The following is a 20305-nucleotide window of genomic DNA, read 5'->3' as shown; positions in this document are numbered from 1 at the left end:
TCTGCTTTTTAAGGAATTCTTCAGAAAAAGAAAAAAAGGAGACTGAATGTAAATCAACACATGCTATGTTCACTTCCTTTTTCTGTTTTTTTTTTTTTAATCTCTCCCATGGTTTTTCCCTTTTGCTCTGATTTTTCTCTTCCAACATGATTCACAAAGCAAAGTGTATTAAAAATAAATAAACTTATTATAATTTATAAAGTGCAATTGGGGAATATTTAACAAAATACACAATACAATAGAACACAGTCATTAATGTGAGGTAAGCCTTTACCTATCCTTATGTATAGTCTAGTGACCCTCATTTCTATTTGAACTTGATAGCATTGCACAATGTTTCAACAGCTTGTCATTTGCACTGATAGAGGGATTTTTTTTCATTCTAATGAAACCTGAGATCCTATTTGTTCCTATTTCTCTATCAAAAAAGCAATTAATTTCTCCCTGAGCTCTGGCCCTGCAATTGGCAACATGGTCAAATGTACCAAGAAGGTTAGGATTGTTGATAAATATGGAACACATTATAATATGTCCCTCATAAAAATGGTGAAGAAAATTGAAATTAGCCAGCATGCCAAGTAAACATGCTCTTTCTATTGCAAGACAAAAATGAAGGGACAGACCGTGAGTATCTGGCATTGTGGATCCTGTAAGAAAACAGTTGCTGGTGATTCATGGACCTAAAATACCAACTCTGCAGTCACAGTCAGATCTGCCATCAGAAGACTTAAAGAATTGAAAAACCAATCAAATCTTCTTATTAAATATATATAGCCAATAATAAATGGATTAATAAATGGGGAAAACAAAAAGCTATTAAGTTCATCACTAAATTTTTTCATGATCGTTTTATCATTTCATAAACATTATGTAACCATTTAATTTTTTAAAAGGTGATCTTAAGTCCAGTTACATTACAGAAATACATTCAGCATGGGAGAGTGGAAAAATATTTTTCTTGCATAACTCTCATTTCTTTTTCCAATTTTTCCTCTGTTTCTCTTATATTATTTTTGAGCTCTCCTAGCACCAATTCATATTTTTCTTTTTAGAGTTAGTTATGAAGTTTCTAGTTTTTCCAAGGTGATATGATTTAAGGAGGGGTGTCTTAACTAGGCTTCTAGGCTTTTGGTCTGTGATCACAAGCATTCTTTTCAGCCTTGGAATTATAATCAAAGTCCCTGCTCCCCTGTGTCAACAAGCTCTGGTGTCCCAGGCCTCCTCCTCACTTTGGAACTAAGAACTAGGACTGTGATCCAGAACCTAGAATGGACAATGGAAGAGATTCATGTCCTCAGTAATAGCAAAGGAACTCCTTTAATCTCCTTACGACCAGTGCAATCCCCTTAGTGTCTGTGGACTGAGAGCTCTAGAGGCCATCACTGCTGCCCCTGGTTCAGTCTGTACTTCCACATTGTTTCATTCCATCTTTCTGTGGGTTATGTCACTCAGAATTTCTATTAAGTTGTTATTGAAAGTTATTTGGAAGAGAATTTGGGAGAGTTCAGGTCAGTTTCTGCCTTTTATTCTCCATTTTGGTTTCACTCCCCAGCTTTTCATATTCTTGATTACCTTCTCCTCCTTGATATTCTCTTTCCTGAAGGATTTCAGCACTTTATATTCAATTTTTCTACCTGTGAGAAAGTTCCTTTTCTGTCTTATTTTGTTCCTCATATCTAAAAGGTTATCTCCTATTAATGTGGGTATCACAAAGCATTTTTTTTGTGGGTCTCTTTGACCATAGAAAGTTTCATTGTTAAAGTTCTCTTTCCAAAGCAACATAAATTCTGGAAAGTCTTTCTAATGATGAGAAGCAGTAGGAACCATTCCTCACTATTCTATGAAGCTTGCCTAAAAAAAAAAAAATGAAGATTAGATCTTTCTTCAAATACAGGGCTGTCTAGGATTAACAACAAATCTTCACACTTTTAAAACATTTCCAATATAAAAAGTATTCTCTTTAAATGTAAAAAAACCTTTTAAATAGAACAAACATGCTATTTTGCTTGTTTTATTTTTGTTTTTTTATAAATTTTCCAAGAACTGAGAATTAGAAATGTTTTTTCTATTTAAAAAATCAAAGCAATAAAACGGCAGTATACTTAAAAGGAGTCACGCACAGAATACACAGTTCTAGTTTATGAAGGTCACAAAATTAGAAATATAATAGATATGAAAAATTTAAGGAAACACATTGATATTAGTGGATATCTAGTTGCAAAGGTCACCATTCTTAGACTTCATTTGATATTCTTGAATATCTTCTTTTCATTCTCAATGCTACTTCACTTGGTGTTCTCATCAGCTTCCATGATTTTAATTGTCATTTCTATGCTGAAGATTCTTAAATTTCCTTTCTTGTTTTAATCTCTCCATTGAACTTCAATTTTATATTGTTCCAATTACCTTCAGACATTTTAAACTGTATATCCAGTAGATATCTTAAACGCAACATGCTCAAATCTGAATTTCTAAGTTCCCCCTAAAAATTCCACCACCTCTATATTCCCTATTACTATTGTAACCAACACCATCCTCTTTAGTCCTTTAGCTCACATCCTAACTTTCATCCTCAACTTTTTACTATCTATAACATTCATATCCAATTTACAGTTAAGCTTCTCAATTTCAGCTTCACAATATTTTTTTTTTTTTAAACAGACCTCCCTTGTCTTCTTGGATACTGTTAACAAACTTATACAGACGGTCATCAGTACATACCTGGATTGTTGCCCTAACCTGATGATGACTCTGCATATTTATGTGTGCTGGGCATTTTTTCTAGATGTCACCTAGTTTGGAATCCTCTCTATTCTACTGCCTTCCCTGACTTCCTTCAAGTCCCAAATAAAATTCCATTTTGCATGGGAAGAATTTCCCACAGCTGCTTTTTCTAGTGCCTTTCTTCTCTGAATTATTCCCAATTTTTTTTTTTTTTGCATATAGCTTGTTTGTAACATATTTATTGCTTGTTGTCTTTCCCAAGAGAATTCAAATTCTTTAAAGACAGGGTCTGTCTTTTTTCTTGTTTTATATACCAACACATAACACAGTGGTTGGCACATAGTAGGTGTTTAACAAATGCTTACTGACTGATTATGACTTGTAAAATCTTTATTACAATTAGAGACAACATAAAGTAAGGAAATGATGACTCAGGCCTGGTCTTGGATTCAGGAAGTTTTTGAATCAAAATTTGACTTGTCTGATATGAAGAATTATGAACTGAAAACAATAACTTGCATTTTTGTAAGGCTGAGGACAGAGAAAAGGATTGGATTTGTAATTTCATTGACATAGAGAACTCCCAGAGAGGACACTGATACATATTAGCTATGTGAACCTAGTCAAGTAAGTCGCTTAATCTCTCATTGCCCCAGGTAAATTTCTAAAATTGTAAACTGCAAAACAAACACCAATGTGCTATATTTGTACAGGGAATTTGGAGTTGCATGTAAAATTATAAGTATAGATCCTCAAAAACAAAATATGAATGTGAATTATTATATTATTAATCTGCTTCAAATTTTAATGTAAAAATGGTTGTGATAGCTGCTTTTTGTGTCCCAGTTTCTTAAGGTTTCTTTCTTGTTCCTTTCCTAATTTCTAACCCCAAATCTTGGTTCCACATAAACATAATTAACAAGAGAAACTTGATTATTATTCTTATCTTATGGCTGAAAGCAATGAAGCTGTCATGGGAAAAAAAAAAGCATCTTGTATGCATATGCATCCTATTGTTGCTATTACTACCTAAAACATTTAATAACTTCCACCATTTTCCTGAACTTTGACAATCTTCCCATATTTACTAATGAGTACCTTAAGAAAACAGATAACAATAATTAGAGTCATATGCCACAGTTAAATATTTTACCAATGTAAAGAATTTTTCTTGGAAACTTGAAGTTGTAGAAGTAATACTTATAAATAAAATCTAGAAGCTCAAAATGTACTATGAAAATATCTTTACTAATCTTTTCTAAAAAGAAGGAGAAATGGAAACAAAGTTAGGTAAATGGCTACACTAAGATATGACAAATGCCAAGAATATACAGAAGTATGCAATGACTTATATAAACTGGAATATAATGAAGTGAAAAGAGTCAAGCAAACAATATACATAATAACCACAACAATGTAAATGTAGGATAAAATCACTTTCCCCTAATACCATCCCATAGATGAATAAAAAGATTTTTAAAACTAATTTCTATATAATCATAATGATCAAACTTGACACCAAAGGATGAATTTATACTTCCTTTCCCTCTTTGTAAAGACAGGAGACTCTGGAAATGCAACACTGCATATACTCTTATACTATAATGATATGTTGGTTATATAACAGATTTTTTAAACTTCTCTTTATTGTTCCAATTCCTCATCCAAAGGGATTGCTCTCTGAGTGGTGGATGGTAAAAGACATATTGGGAGATAAATTATATATAAAATAAAAGCAACAAAATTTAAGTAAAAAATAACAAAGCCAATTGCTATTAAGATTTTTTTTTTGCAAAAAAGGTATGTAAAAACTAAAATAGAAAAAAAAACGATTATAGTATGAACAATATCACCATAAGCAAAAATCTTTATAGAGCTTCTTTTGAGTTAACATTTCAAATGAATGAAATAGGACCTCTGTGTCTATTTACAGATAATAAAATTGAGACAAAAAAGTTAATTGTAATTTTTCCCTGAGTTTGAGGAATTGATCAAAGAAAGAAACCAGCTTTCCATGCTATCTTTCAACACTCATCATATGACATCAATATCTTGAAAATGTGTGGTATGTCATGGTCAGTACATATCTATATTTATATCTATATCTATGTCTATATCTATATCTACATCTATCTCTCTATATATGTTATAACTCATTACCTTAAAATATAATATGGGAGTAAGCCCCTGTGGCCAGGGGTATGTTTGCACACAATAGCAACCTGTCACCTTCTGTCTTATTTTCCTACATCTAACAAACATTGGCTAGAAGTTAGGTACTACAATGAAAAACTCTCAGTAATAAGATGTTCTTTACGTATAAGGGCAATGCAGTTGTACAACAAAGGCAGGTCTGATTTGACTTCTATAAAGATTTGTGAATTGAAACTAACAATTTACATTTTTATAAGGGTAAAGACAAGGAAAGGGACTCAACTTGGGATTTCATTGGCATAGAGAAGAATTTCCTCTACCACTGGTCATCATCTTCCTGCCATTTATCTCAAAGAACTATCTAGGTTTAAATAATTTGACCAGAATCACAGAATATGTATAAAAGGTAGTATTTGAACCTTCTGGCTCCAAGGTCACTTTTATATACTATGTAAATTCTGTAATATGTATTTATTAGCATAACTCTGAGAGATAGGTAAGGCAAAGATTATTTTCCACATTTTACAGACAGGGAAATAGAGTCAGAAAGGTGTAATATCATGCCCAAAATCACACATGAAGTGTAAAATAAAAATGAACCTTGTTTTTGTAATAAATCATATTGCTTCAAAGAAAATATTCTCAAACCAGGGTGATATTCTGTCCCTTCTAAGTTTAACAAGTCTTGTATCCTCACCTAGATTTATTTGAGAAGGGAAAAAATGAGTTTTAGAATACTGAGGAAATTTGATAATGATCAATCACATTTGAATAAATCAGATACTGTATATTTTATCACCAACTATCACATGATGGATTTATTGTTGCATGTCAATAAATTTCTCATATGTTCTAGAAGATAAAAAAGATTATCATTAATATTAAAAGCTATACTTTTATTACTATAGAAAAAAGTCAGAGATAGAAAGTCATATAGTAGGTTACTAAAATTTTGATCATGCAATTGGAAAAATTAAACTTACTAGTTGTTTAGCAATATCTTTATGTAGGAACTTAAAAAGAAAAAAATATTGTGAATATTATTTTTAAGGAAGCTCTGAGAAGACATCAATAAGGCCTTTCTTATTCTCCTATCATTTATAGCAGTGAGTATCTGGGGTCCAATTTCCCCCACAAGAAAAAAAAAAACCTTTTACCTTTCTGAAGGTAGACTAGATCTGAGGCTCTTAACTTGTGAAAAATAAATTTCCAATAATCATGAAGAGATTTCAGGGAAATTGTAAACACAGATTGTTAAGGGACAAATCAATTCTCTGAGAGCCTCCACTGCTATGGATCATAGCATCTGAAGGAGTTTCAGGGCACCTTTTGCTGACATAGGCGTTGCGGACTGGGAATGATATAAATTGAAGGCAGAAGGAAGAGGAGAGAGGTCAGAGAACAGCCACTACCTTTCATTCTTCTTGTATCATCCTCTCACAAGAGGAGCTCCATTCTGGGTTAGCCCTCCAGCAGCTACTGTCAGGTGGCTTCCAGGTATTCCAACAACAGATGATAAAAAGCACTTTTTTTATTTGTACTAATCACTACTGAAGTTTAATATTTCCTACAATTTTGATTTTTAAAAAAGAAAATCTAATATGAGAAGTACCTATAAACTTCATGAAATTGTCAAAGGGATCCATGACAAAAACAAAAAGATTAATAATCCCTAGAAAAGATGATCTCTGAGGTTGTAATTTAAAGCAAATGAAAACTTTAATTCTCTTGAAAAATACTTCATTTCACACTCTTCATTTAACCTTCACACATGAAATGTAAATAAGGAAAGAGCATGAAAAACTTTTAAGAGTAAAATAATATTTTTATGCAATAAAAAGTTTCTGTAAAATTGATTTATATGACATATTTTATATCTAATATTGTTCCCATTTAAGTTCAAAACTAAAAAAGATACTCCTTGAGATTAGCATATACAAGCAGGTTTGTGGCAGCATTTCTGATTGCATTACAAAGATATGATCAGATAAAAACCATTCAGTTATTCAGTAAACCTATATTAACTATAAACTATAGTCAGTGCACTGGGGCATGTATTGAAAGTGATACAAAGACAACTTAGAGAAAAGAGGATTGAAGTTGAAGTCAGATTATTTGCTTTCAAATCCCAACTTCTAAATTTAGAATCAGTATGACCTTATAACAGTCACAACTTTTAGGGCCTCCTTAACTTCTTTTTGCTTTCATTTTCTCATCAGATAAATGAAAGCATTCAATTCAATGGTCTTTGAGCTCCCTTCTAGCTCTAAATTTATAATATTCAGAAGGTTCTCTGCCAGCCTTAAAGTTGATCAATATAAATGATTTTCAATACTTCAAGGACTCCCAATTTCTCTGGTATAACTACTATGCAATCTCTCTATAGTTTATAATCTGGTGAATTCATGAATTTTTGCGACCAAAAATTTCAGAGAAAATATACCTCAAACCAAAGTGATATTCTGTCTCTTTTAAATATAATAAATCCTTATAGTCAATCTTCTAGTAATGGATCTTTACAAATTTAGCTAGTGATCTAGGTTATATATTATTATGTAATAATATATAATCATTATGTAATATTATTTTTATAATTATAATTATGTAATTATAACATATTATATAACAATCTAGTCACAGGTCATCATCAGAAACAATGGCAAGCAGACCATATGGTTTGCTATTTACAAATATTCACTGATTTTATACTCACAATAATCCTGAGAGGTAGGGGCTATTATAATTCCATTTCATAAATGAGGAAAGTGAAGCAGATAGAGGTTAAATGAGTAGTCTAGGATCATAAAACTAGTATATGTTTGACATTGGGTTTGAATACAGCTAATTCCTAATTCCAGGTCCAGAGTGCTACACATTGTGCCATCTTATAGTCCACATATAGCCTTTCTACTATGGATGGACATATCCTGCTTGTATTTTGCTCTGAGTCAAAAAGTCCAAGTCACATCCATGGCACTATGAAACAAAGCAGGGGTAGCAATTCTGATGCAAAAATAAAAATAGACCTTATTACAAGAGATAAGAAAGGAGAGCACATCTTGATAAAGAGTACTATAAACTATGAAGTAGTAAGGATACTAAATGTGTATGCACCAAGTGGTCAACTAGCCTAATTCCTAAAGATTTTAGCCAGTTACAGAAAGAAATAGACAGCAAAACTAGTGGGGGACCTCAACCTTCCCTTGTCAGAATCAGACAAATCTAATCACAAACCAAGAAACTAGGAAGGTTAATAGGATCCTAGAAAAGCTGGATATGATAGACCTCTGGAGAAAATTGAATAGTGACAGAAAGGAATACACATTTTTCTTGGCAATACATTGCATCTACACAAAAATTGCATGTAGTAAAGCATTAAAAACCTCATAATCAAATGCAGAAAACAGAAATAGTAAATTCTTTCTTGTCAGACTACAATGCAATAAAAATTTTATTCAATAAAGGGTAAGGGAAAGAGAAACTAAAAAACAATTAGAAATTAAATAATCTAATTCTAAAAAATGAGTGGGTTATAACAAATGACAGAAACAATTCATCATTTCATCCAAGAGAATGACAATATTGAGACAACATACCAAAACCTATTCGATGAGCCAAAGAAGTTCTTAGGAGAAATTTTATGTCTCTAAATTGATACATGAATAAAATAAAGAGCAATGAATTGTGCATGCAATTTTTGAAAAGCCAGAAAAAGAACAAATTTTTAAAAACCTAATTAAATACCAAATTAAAAATTCTGAAACTGAAAAGAGATTAATAAAATTGAAACTAAGTAAGACTTGGTTTTATGAAAAAAATCACAAAATGGATAAATTTTTGGTAAATTTGATTACAAAAAGGAAAGGAAAGAATGAAATCACCAGCATCAATAATGAAAATGGTAAACTTACAGGCAATGACAAAGAAATTAAAGCAATAATTAGGAGCAATTTTGCCCAATTGTATGGCAGCAAGTCTTACAATTTAACCAAAATGGATAAGTATTTACAAAAATAAAAATTGCTCAGATTAACAGAAGAGGAAACAAATTACTTTAACAGTTCTATTTTAGAAAAAAAAAAATGAACAAGTCATTAATGAACTCCCTACGAAAATAATCTCCAAGGCCAGATGGATTCACAAGTGAATTGAACCAAATAGTTAAAGAACAATTAATTCTAATACTATGTAAACTATTTGGAAAAATAGAATAAGGAGTCCTGCCAAATTCCTTATATGACTCAAATATAATACTGAAATCTAAACCAGGAAGAGCCAAAACAGAAAAAGAAGTTACAGATCAATCTCCCTAATAAATACTGATGCAAAATAGCAAAGAAAAATAGCAAAGAGATTACAGCAACTTATCAGCAGGATAATACACTATGACGAAATTGGATTTTATACCAGTAATGCAGGGCTGATTCAATATTAGAAAACTATTACCATATTCCATCATATCAATAACAAAACCAATAGAAATCATATGATAATCTCAATAGATGCAAAAAAAAGCTTCTGACATAATACAGCACCTATTCCTAATAAAAAGACTAGAGCATAAGGATACAGGTAATTTTCCTTAAAATAATACCAAAGGGAAGCATTATTTATAATGGAGAGAAGCTAGACACATTTTGAATAAGATCAGGGGTGAAACAAGGATGCCCATTATCATGATTATTATTCAATATTGTACTAGAAATGTTGTCTTTAACAATAAAAAAAAGAAAAAACTAAAGGAATTAGAATAGGCAATAATAAAACTATTATTCTTTGCAGATGATAAAATAATATGCTTAGGGAATCCCAGAAAATCATCAAAAAATCTATTGGAAACAATTAACAGCTTCAGCAAAGTTGCAGGATATAAAATAAATCACACAAATCATCAGCATTTCTATATATTTCTAACAAAGGCCATCAGCAAGATATAAAAAGATAAATTCAATTTAAAATTACTATAGACAAAATAAATACTTGAGGATCCACCTGCCATGACAATCTTAAGAACTATATAAACACAATTACAAAACACTTCACACAAATAAAGTCAGATCTAAACAATTGAAAAAAAATATTAATTGCTCATGGGTAGGCATAGCTAATATAATAAAAATGAATATTCAGTGTGAATTAATCTACTTGTTCAGTGCCATACCAGTCAAACTGCCAACATATTATTTTATACAACTAGAAAAAATAATAAAATTCACCTGGAAGAACAAAAGGTCAAGAATATCAAGGAAATTAATGAAAAAATACAAAAGATGGTGTCCTGACAGTACCAGATCTAAAATGGTATTCTAAAGCAGAAGTCATCAAAACCATTTTGTACTGCCTAAGAAATTGAGTAGTGAATCAATTAAATAGATTAGATACACATGACACAATAATCAAGGCCTATAGCAATTTAGTATTTGATAAACTCCCAAGCTCCAGTTCTGGAATAAGGACTTATTATTTGGCAAAAAATTTCTGTGAAAACTGGAAAATAATATCTCAGAAACACAGCACAGACATACATGTCAAAATAAGGTCAAAATGGGTACATGATTTGGACATAAAGAATACTATAAACAAATTAAGAGAAAAAAGATAATTTACTTTTCTGATAAAGATTTCATTTCCAAAATATATAAAAAATGGTGTTAAATTTATATAGAATACAAGAACATGAACAATTTTCAGATGACAAAATTAAAGCCATTTATAATTATATGAAAAAATGCTCTAAATCACTATTGATCAGAGAAACACAAGTTAAAACATCCCTGTAGTACTATATCACACCTTTCAGATTGCCTAAAAGGAGAGAAAAAGAATGATAAATGTTGGAAGAAATGTGGGAAAACTGAGTCACTAATGCATTGTTGATAGAATTGTGGAATGATCCAACTATTCTGGAGAATAATTTGGAACTATGCATAAAGGGGAATCAAACTGTGCATACCTTTTGACCCAGCAGTGTCATTACTGGGTCTGTATCCCAAGGTGATCATAAAGTAGAGAAAAGGACCCATATGTGCAAAAATATTTGTAGCAGTTCTTTTTGTGGTAGAAAAGAATTGGAAAATGAGTAGCTCATCAGTTGGGGAATGGCTGAACAAGTTGTGGTATATGAATGTAATGTAATATTATTGTTTTATAAAACAAATGAAGAAGAAGCTCATCTTAGAAAGATTTACAGAAACTGATGCTGAGTGAAAGAAGCAGAATCACAAATACATTGTACACAATAACAGCAAGAATGTACAATGATCAATTTTGAAAGACTTGGTTCTTCTCATTAATTTAGTGATCCAAAGCAATTCCATTAGACTTTGGATAGAAAATGCTATGTATATTTAGAAAAAAGAATTAAGGAAACTGAAAGTAAATCAACACATGCTCTATTCACTTCTTTTTTCTGTTTTTTTCTTTTTTTAATCTTTCCCATGGTTTTTTCCTTTTGATCTGATTTTTATCTCCTAATATGATTCAGAAAGCAATATGTATTAAAATATATAAATTTATTAGGAAAAAAAGAAACAGAGATGGCCATCCCCCTGATCTTGCCATGATCCACAGGTGTTCTGCTTCATTTTTCACAGATTCCAAAATTTCTTTATTTGATAATATTTTTGTGATTTCATCTGCCCCTCTGTTTTATGATCCCTACCTCCATTCTTTATCGATTCCCTCTATTCTCTCCACCCTTTTATTTTTTGCCAGGCATTATCTCTGCATTGGATACACTCTACTGTGATTCTTTTTTTTTTTTTTTTTTATTTTTTAATAGCTTTTTATTTACAAGTTATATGCATGGGTAATTTTACAGCATTGACAATTGCCAAACCTTCTGTTCCAATTTTTCCCCTCCTTCCCCCCACCCCTCCCCTAGATGGCAGGATGACCAGTAGATGTTAAATATATTAAAGTATAAATTAAATACACAATAAGTATACATGACCAAACCGTTATTTTGCTGTACAAAAAGAATCAGACTCTGAAATATTGTACAATTAGCTTGTGAAGGAAATCCAAAATGCAGGCAGGCAAAGATATAAGGATTGGGAATTCAATGTAATAGTTCTTAGTCATCATGAGTAATTCTTTTGCTGGGTGTAGCTGGTTCAGTTCATTACTGCTCCATTGGAACTGATTTAGTTCATCTCATTGCTGAAGATGGCCAGGTCCATCAGAATTGATCATCATCTAGTATTGTTGTTGAAGTGTATAATGATCTCCTGGCCCTGCTCGTTTCACTCAGCATCAGTTTGTTCTACTGTGATTCTTAGCTGGTCTCTTTAGTGAACCCATTGAATGTTATACTATCTACTACATTCTTATACTTTGCCCCTGTGTTCCATTGGAGGTGATGCACTGCCAAACCCCAGGCCTGATTACTCCCCTTAGTCATCTCATTTGCTTCTATTCACTTGTTTTCTAAAGTGCTGGAGGACACTGCAAAACCCTACTGAGTCCATTACACATTGTTATCTAATCTCAATTGAGCTACCATAGCAGCAAGGCAATTATTCTGTTCCTCCATAATCCATTCACTATTTCACTCTCTAAAGACGTTATTCTCAACCTTCTATTGTTTTCAAACCTCCAGTGGCAGTCCTCTTCCTATCCTCTCAGCTATGAAAAGAACTGAAATTACCTTCTGGTAGGCAATGATTGAGGGCAGAAATATTTGGAAGAAGTTAAATGGAACCTTTGGAAAGATTGATTGAAAAGTGATTGAAAAGCTAAGATTGGTTCAGAGTTCCTTATACTAATGTGAAAAAACTGAAAATGATAAAAACAATGAATAACATACTTAAAAAAAGATATGATGATCAGATGATTATTGGGGAGATTTAAATGCATCTAACATGCCCTGCTCAAAGAGAAGAAAAGAATTATAGAAGGAATTCACCTATTCTACTTTGTCTAATTGTTTTTGAAATTTAAAAAAAGTTTAATGATTTGGAATGTAATATTAAGTCACCTTGAAAAGGAACTATAGAAACATAATAGTTGAAGAAAAATGGGAACATTTTCTGCTTTGTTATCTACAATCTCTACTTACCCCATTGATTCAGATTGTAAAGAATATGAGGAAAATTGAATAACAATATAATCCTTGAAACCGCTTTGGATATAGGCATTGACCATTTGCCTGGACATCAAAACTGAACTCTACATATTAATTGTATGAATAAAAAAACATATTGCTTTCTCTTTCTAGTCTAATTTTAAACGTATGTTTTTTTTAATAACACAACATTTGCTTCAATATCATTAATGAAGAATCATACAATACTATTTTAATTTGCCTTTGATAATTCTCTTTTCTTAATCAAGTTGTTTACATTCCAAAGAATAAAGAGCAATCTTCTTATTTTCTAGAAGTTATTACAATTCATTAAATCCAAGGTACTGTGTAGGATAAAAATTATAGAAGACATGGTCCCTGCTATCAAAGATTATCCTCTAGTTGGATGTGAAAAACTTAATAGCAATTTTAAAAGTTAAATAACAAAATAATGGAATAATTATCACAAGGTATTATGATTAATTTTTTTAAAAACTTAGAAGTACACATTTTAAAATGAAGATGTGTTAATGGAACATCTAGTCCTTGAATGGTCATAGATTTAGAATTGAAAGAAATTTAGGGGTTACTACCTAATCACAAAATTCCAGGGCTATAGAGGACTATAATATCTATCAAATAAAGCCATATACAAACAAAACAAAACAAAACAAAAAACCTCTACCCTATATGATGTAAGGAGATGCTATCTAACCTTCAATGAAGTTTAGACATTCAATTAGTATCTCTACATAAGATAAAGTGATAATTATCTATCACTTCCATGGTAGCTCATTCTACTTTTTAACAACTCTAATATACAAAATATTTTTTTCTGACCCCAAATTTAGATCTTCATCTGGAAACCATCTCTCTGCTCCTTGCTTTATATTCTACATTCTGGGATTCAAAGAACAAATTAGATCCCTATATAACAGTTCTTCAGACTCAAGATAGACAGCATCCCCTCCACTCTAACTTTTCTAACTTCTAGATAAAATATCTCATTTCTTTCCACCAATCCTTATTTGACATGGACTCAAGACCCATCTCCATTCTGATGTCTTTTGTCACTCTCTAGTTTATGAAGGTATTTAGTATACAGTAACCAAAACTGGACACAATACTTCAAATGCACAAGTTGAAACACCCCATTTTAGAGATGAAGGTTAAGCACAGAGAAATTCAATGCAATGTCCAACATCAGCCAGCTGTAAGGACTGGAGGCAAGGCTAGGCTAAATTTCATGCTACTTGATTCCAATTGAAACCATTTTTGATTGCAATAGTTCGAGATTGTACTTTGGAATTTTTTTTTTTTAAGTTCCGTGATGGACAAGCCATAAATGAACTCAAGAAAAAATCTCCTGATTCATCCAAAATGGATGAATATTTACAAAAATATAAATTGTCCAGGTTAACATAAGAGGAAATTACTTAAATAGTCCCATTTTAGAAAAATAAATTGAGTGAGTCATTAATGAACTCCTAAGAAAACAATTTCCAGGGCCAGATGGATTCACAAGTGAATTCTACCAAACATTTAAAGAAAAATTAATTCAAATAGTATATTATCTATTCAGAAAAATAGGAAAAGGAGTGCTGCCAAATTCCTTCTATAACATAAATATGGCACTGATACCTAAAGCAGGAAGAGACAAACCAGAGACAAAAAAGCAGGACGAGTCAAAAAAAGAGACAAAACAGAAAAAGAAAATTACAGACCAATCTCCTTAATGAATATTGATGAAAATTTTTTAAATAAAATATTAGCAAAGAGATTAACAGCAACTTATCAGCATTATAATATATTATAATCAAGTCTGATTTATACCAGAAATGCAAGGCTAGTTCAATATCAAAAAAGTATTACCATAATTGACCATATCAATAACAAAACAGAAATCATATGATAATCAGAATAGATGCAGAAAAATTTCTGACAAAATACAGCACCTTTTCCTATTAAAAATGCTAGAGAACATAAGGAAATAGAGAGTTTTCCCTAAATTAATAATTTTTTTAAAACCAACAGCAAGCATTATTTATAATAAAGAGAAGCTGAATAAGATCAGGAGTGAAACAAGGATGTCCATTATCATGATTATTATTCAACATTATATTAGAAATGTTGTCTTTAGCAATAAGAAAATAAAAATAATTAAGGGAATTAGAATAAGTCAATGAGGAAATAAAACAATCACTCTTTGCAAATGATACAATAATATACTGAGAGAATCCTTAAAAATAATATAAAAACATACTTGAAATAATTCACAGCTTTACCAAAGTTACAGGATAAAAAATAAACCACACAAATCATTAGCATTTCTATATATTACTGACAAAGTCCAGCAGCAAGAGATAGAAAGATATTCCATTTAAAATGACTGTAGACAAAATAAAATATTTGGGTGTCTACCAGCCAAGACAGACTTAGGAACTATATGAACACAATTACAAAACACTTCTCACACAAATAAAGTCAGATCTAAACAGTTGGAAAAAAATAGCAATTGCTCATTGGATAGGCTGAGTTAATATAATAAAAATGACAATTCTACCTAAATTGGTTCAGTGCCAAACAAACTGCCAAAAAGTGTTTTATAGAGCTAGAAAAAACAATACAAAATTCATCTGGAAAAACAAAAGATCAAGAATATCAAGGGAATTAATGAAAAAAAAATTACAAAGCATGATGGCCTACCTGTACCAGACCTGAAAAAAGACCTTTTTTTTTTAAAAAAATTATGAAGCAGCATTATCAAAATCATTTGATACTTTCTAAAAAACAGAGTGGTAGATCAGTGGAATAGATTAGATATACATGACACAATAATCAAGGCCAATAATAATCTAGTATTTGATAAACCTCCAAATTCAAGCTTCTGGAATAAGGACTCATTATTTAACAAAATATTGCTGGGAAAACTGGAAAGTAACATGTCAGAAACATGGCATAGTCCTATATCTCACATCCTATACTAAAATAAGATCAAAATGGATTTGGCATAAAGGGTAATACCATAATACCATAAACAAATTAGGAGAACAAAGGATAAATTACCTATCAGATCTTTTGAAGAAGGATGGAATTTATGACCAAAGAACTAGAGAAGGTTATGAAAGATAATGTAGACAACTTTGATTACATTAAGTTAAAAAGGTTTTGCACAAACAATACCAATAGAAACAAGATTAAAAGGGAAGTACAAAGTTGGGAAAGAAATCTTTACAGCCAGTGTTTCTGATAAAGGTTTCATTTCTCAAATACATAAAGAACAAAGAACTGTGTCAAATAAGAATACAAGTCATTCCCCGACTGATAAATGATCAAAAGACATGAAGACAATTTTCAGATGATGAAAAATTAAAGCCATCTATAGTCATATGAAAAAATGCTTTAAATCATTATTGATTTGAAAAATGAAAATTAAAATAATTCAGAGGTAATATCTCATATCTCTCAAATTGGCTCTGATGACAGGAAAAAATAATGATAAATGTTGAAGGAGGTGTGGGAAAACTGAGACACTAATGCATTATTGAGGACTTGTGAAATGATCCAACCATTCTGGAGAACATTTTGGAATGATGCTCAAAGAGATATAAAACCTTGCATACCCTTTGACCCAGCAGTGCCTTTACTGGGCCTGTATTCCAGGGAAATCATAAATGAGGGAAAAGGACATGTACAAAAATGTTGGTAGCAGTTCTTTTTGTGGTAGCAAAGAATTGGAAATGAGTTGATGTCCTTCAATTGGATGGTATAATAATTTGTGGTATATGAAGTTAAAAGAATATTATTTTTCTATAAAAAATGATGAAGAAGGTGATTTTTAGAAAGGCCTAGAAAGATTTACATGAATTGATGCTAAGCGAAAGAAGCAGAACCAGGAATGCATTGTACACAGTAACAGCAAGAGTATGTGATGATCAACTATGAAAGACTTAGTTCTCCTCAGTTCTTCAGTGATCCAAGGTAATCCCCATAAACTTTGGATAGAAAACAACATCTGCTTCCAGAAAAAGAACTACAGAGATTGAATGTAAAATTAACATATGTATCTTTACTTTTTTCCCTTTTGTTCTGACTTTCTCTCCCAATATGATTCATAAAGAAATGTATATTTAAAAAGTTGATATACACGTATAAGTGAAAAAAATTTAAAAAATAAAATTAAGTGATGAACACCTATGTGGCACAGTAAATAGAGCACTAGGCATGGAGTCAGGAATACCTGAGTTCAAATGTGGCTTCAGATACTTACTGCGTGTATGACACTGAGCAAGTCACTTAATTCTCTTTATCTTATCTTCCTCATGTATAAAATGAGTTGCAGAAGGAAAATGCAAAACACTCCAGTGAAGAATCAGACATGATTAAATAGCTACAAAATTTAATGAAAAACTGTAGACATTAGTAACAAGATTTGAAATTTTATTGATACAAACCAAAAATGGGGTAACATCTGGTCTCACAAATTCATATTAACATGTTTCTTGAGGTATAACTTTATTTTTTTCTTTTATTTAAAACTTTTCCATTTAGAATGTTTATTCTCTCTTCTCACCTATACTATTACAATAGTCATCTTGATAGTATTCTGATTATTGCCCCTAGCTCACCCCAAACCAAATCTCCTCTTAGTTCCAAGCCACAGGGAAATAATTAATCATGGGTTTCACTAGAACAATGAGCAGGCCATCATACTCTGTTACATACAGAAATTAACCAATAAGAATGTAGCATCAAGAGGATGCAAAACAGAATACTGTATCATGAACCTCAATAAATCTTCCCCCCAATATGGTGCCTGTGCTATGCCTTTTTTTGCTGTCCCTGGGTGAACTTATGCTAGTTATAATATCATCACCATATATTAATACTGCCCTTGGTGGGTTTTTCTATATGTATTTTGGGTAATCACAAACATAGTTCCCCCAAGGCAGTAGGGTCTTTCCATGTTACCTCTCGTAGCCTCATAATTTATATATCTTTTACTCTATAAAAATCCTTGCCCTATTTTGCTGCTGACTCCTTCAGAGATCTTGGCCTTCTCAGTGAGTGTATAAATCTCATTAAAATACTTTTGTTGGGGTTGGTGACTTTCTGAGCTTCAATTCTTTCAGAGGCACCACCATGACACATATCTGATACCTCAACATTCCTATCTCAAATTTTTCCCAATCCAATATACCCTTCGATGAAATTGAATCTACTCTTCTACCAATGAAAATCTACCCAATCTACCCTTGCCAATGAAATTCCAATAAAATTCCAGGAATACATAATCTCCCCTCACCGAAATAACTCCTCCATACACCACAGATACAAAACCTCTTTTCAATGAACTCTTGACACTCCCTATTACCTCCAGAAGCAAATATGAATTCCTCTGTTTAGCATTTAAATCACTTAATAACTTAGACTCCTCCCATTCTCTCAGTTCTTATATTTTATTCCTTTGTTCATATTCTATAATCCAGGTATATTGACTTAACTGAAGTTCCTCAAATGTAACACGCCAATTCCCATAGCCATACATTTTCACTCCCTGTCTCCCAAACTTAGGATACTTTATCACCTCATATTTATCTCTCAATTTCCCTGCCTTCTTTTAAAACCCAATTCTTGCAAAAGAAATCTTTGCAAGAAATCTTTCTATGTATTTCAAAGTGCAAGTATTTCCCTCTTATTACACTTTCCACGTGTATCCTTAGTGCTTAGCAAAGTTCCTAGCATAATGTAAGTACATAATAAACTTGTTTGGCAATGGACTGATTATCTTTGCCCATCCATATTACTACTTCAAAAGAGAAAATAAAATTCATTTTGACACAATATACTATTGAATAATCACTAGTATAGAATAAACACAATCAACTAGTGAATAAAATCATTCTCCTACTGTGGTGTTTTCTTCTTTAAAATAAAATGGTTCTCTCTGGGAGAAAGCAGGTTTCTTGGGGAGGTTTTCTGGAGGCAGCCTTAGTTTCAGTTGGAAGTAATAATCACCCCAAATGCAGCCAGGTGCTAAAAGTTCAGATATTTTATTGTTTCCTCCAAAATAGCCCGGTTCATTTTTCTTAGAGGCCTATCTTTCTCCTTGGTTCTAAGAGCTCTTGTAGCTTTGTCTTTTGCTTCTGCCTCTGCTTTCTTCAGCCTCCAGCCAGTACCAAGGTAAAAGTTGTAAATGAATCTCTCTTGCCTCCGAGAGAGGGCTTGGGGGTCACAGTGCTCCTCTCCGACCTCTGACAATGTTCCGAAGTAAAACTCTAACCTGAAGCTAAGAGCCTCTTTTTTTATGATCTCCCAAAGGTTGACTCCTCCTTCTGGAAGCAGGGATTAAGAGAGGTATGATTTTGGATATCTCATACTAAACCCTGAAATCTCCAGAATGTGTGAACTCCAATGAGTAAAGGTGTGAACACAAGCATTGTTTCTCAGTTCCACTTAGTACCTTGTTTCTTAGTACCCATAACACCTCCTTGTAGGATCAGATCAATCATACTGAACCATGCTAAATTAGATAATTATTGTCTCTATCAATTCTAATGACTTAACAGTTTGTAAAGATTCCAACATCCTACTATATAACAATCAATTCTACTAAGTGTGTGTTTTTTTCTTTCTTCCAGTTGATGGTCTATACTTATGTGTGATAAAATTATCAAAAAAAATTTTCTGAATTAAGTTCAAATACGAAACTCCTCTGGGGGGTTTATTATGAATCTCTGCATTAGCTGTGTTTTTTTTTTTTGCCTGCTTTATGACAGGCAAGATTGATATAGTTGAGGTCTATACTTGATTAAAATAAATGGCATTCAATGTGTATGAAATGTGGATGTCATTATGAATGGGTCTGTGAATTTTTATTGTAATAAGAGATAACCTCTCTCCTTTCTATTTTTCCTACTCAGAAAATACATTTTAAAAATAAAATCTTTTCAGACACTTTGGCTCTGAGTTTATTTGTGGCTACTGTATGAAAATGCAAGGATGAACAGACATTTGTTGATCTTGCCCTTTTCTGACCAGTGAAAATTGAACTATTTGTTGGAAAATACTCATGTAGTAGGTAAACCAGTAGAAATCACAAGTCCATTTCTGATTCCATTAGAATCAGAATTAATGTCAGAATAAAAATTAGATCAGTGTTTAGAGGGCTGGCTTTGGGCTCAGGAAAATCTAGATTCAGAACCCATACAACAATAGCTTCCTGACATCAATAAGTCCCCTAATGTCTGTGAAACTTTCTCATTTACATTCACTTGCTTCCCAAGTATGTTGAGAAGATCAAATAAGTTAAAGTCTATTAAGTGTTCCCAAAATTTTAAAATGCTATAAAAATGCAAGCAA

The 20305-nt window shown here is 31.9% G+C and overlaps 1 pseudogene; it reads left to right on the top strand.

Moving 5' to 3' along the window:
- Nucleotides 1-471: 471 nt before the first annotated feature.
- LOC127550171 (60S ribosomal protein L37a-like) lies at nucleotides 472-833 on the top strand (annotated as a pseudogene).
- The last annotated feature ends 19472 nt before the right edge of the window (nucleotides 834-20305 follow it).

Source organism: Antechinus flavipes, chromosome 2 (assembly GCF_016432865.1).
Source record: "Antechinus flavipes isolate AdamAnt ecotype Samford, QLD, Australia chromosome 2, AdamAnt_v2, whole genome shotgun sequence".
In the NCBI taxonomy this organism is placed as follows: Eukaryota; Metazoa; Chordata; class Mammalia; order Dasyuromorphia; family Dasyuridae; genus Antechinus; species Antechinus flavipes.
This window is presented reverse-complemented; position numbering and strand designations above follow the sequence as displayed.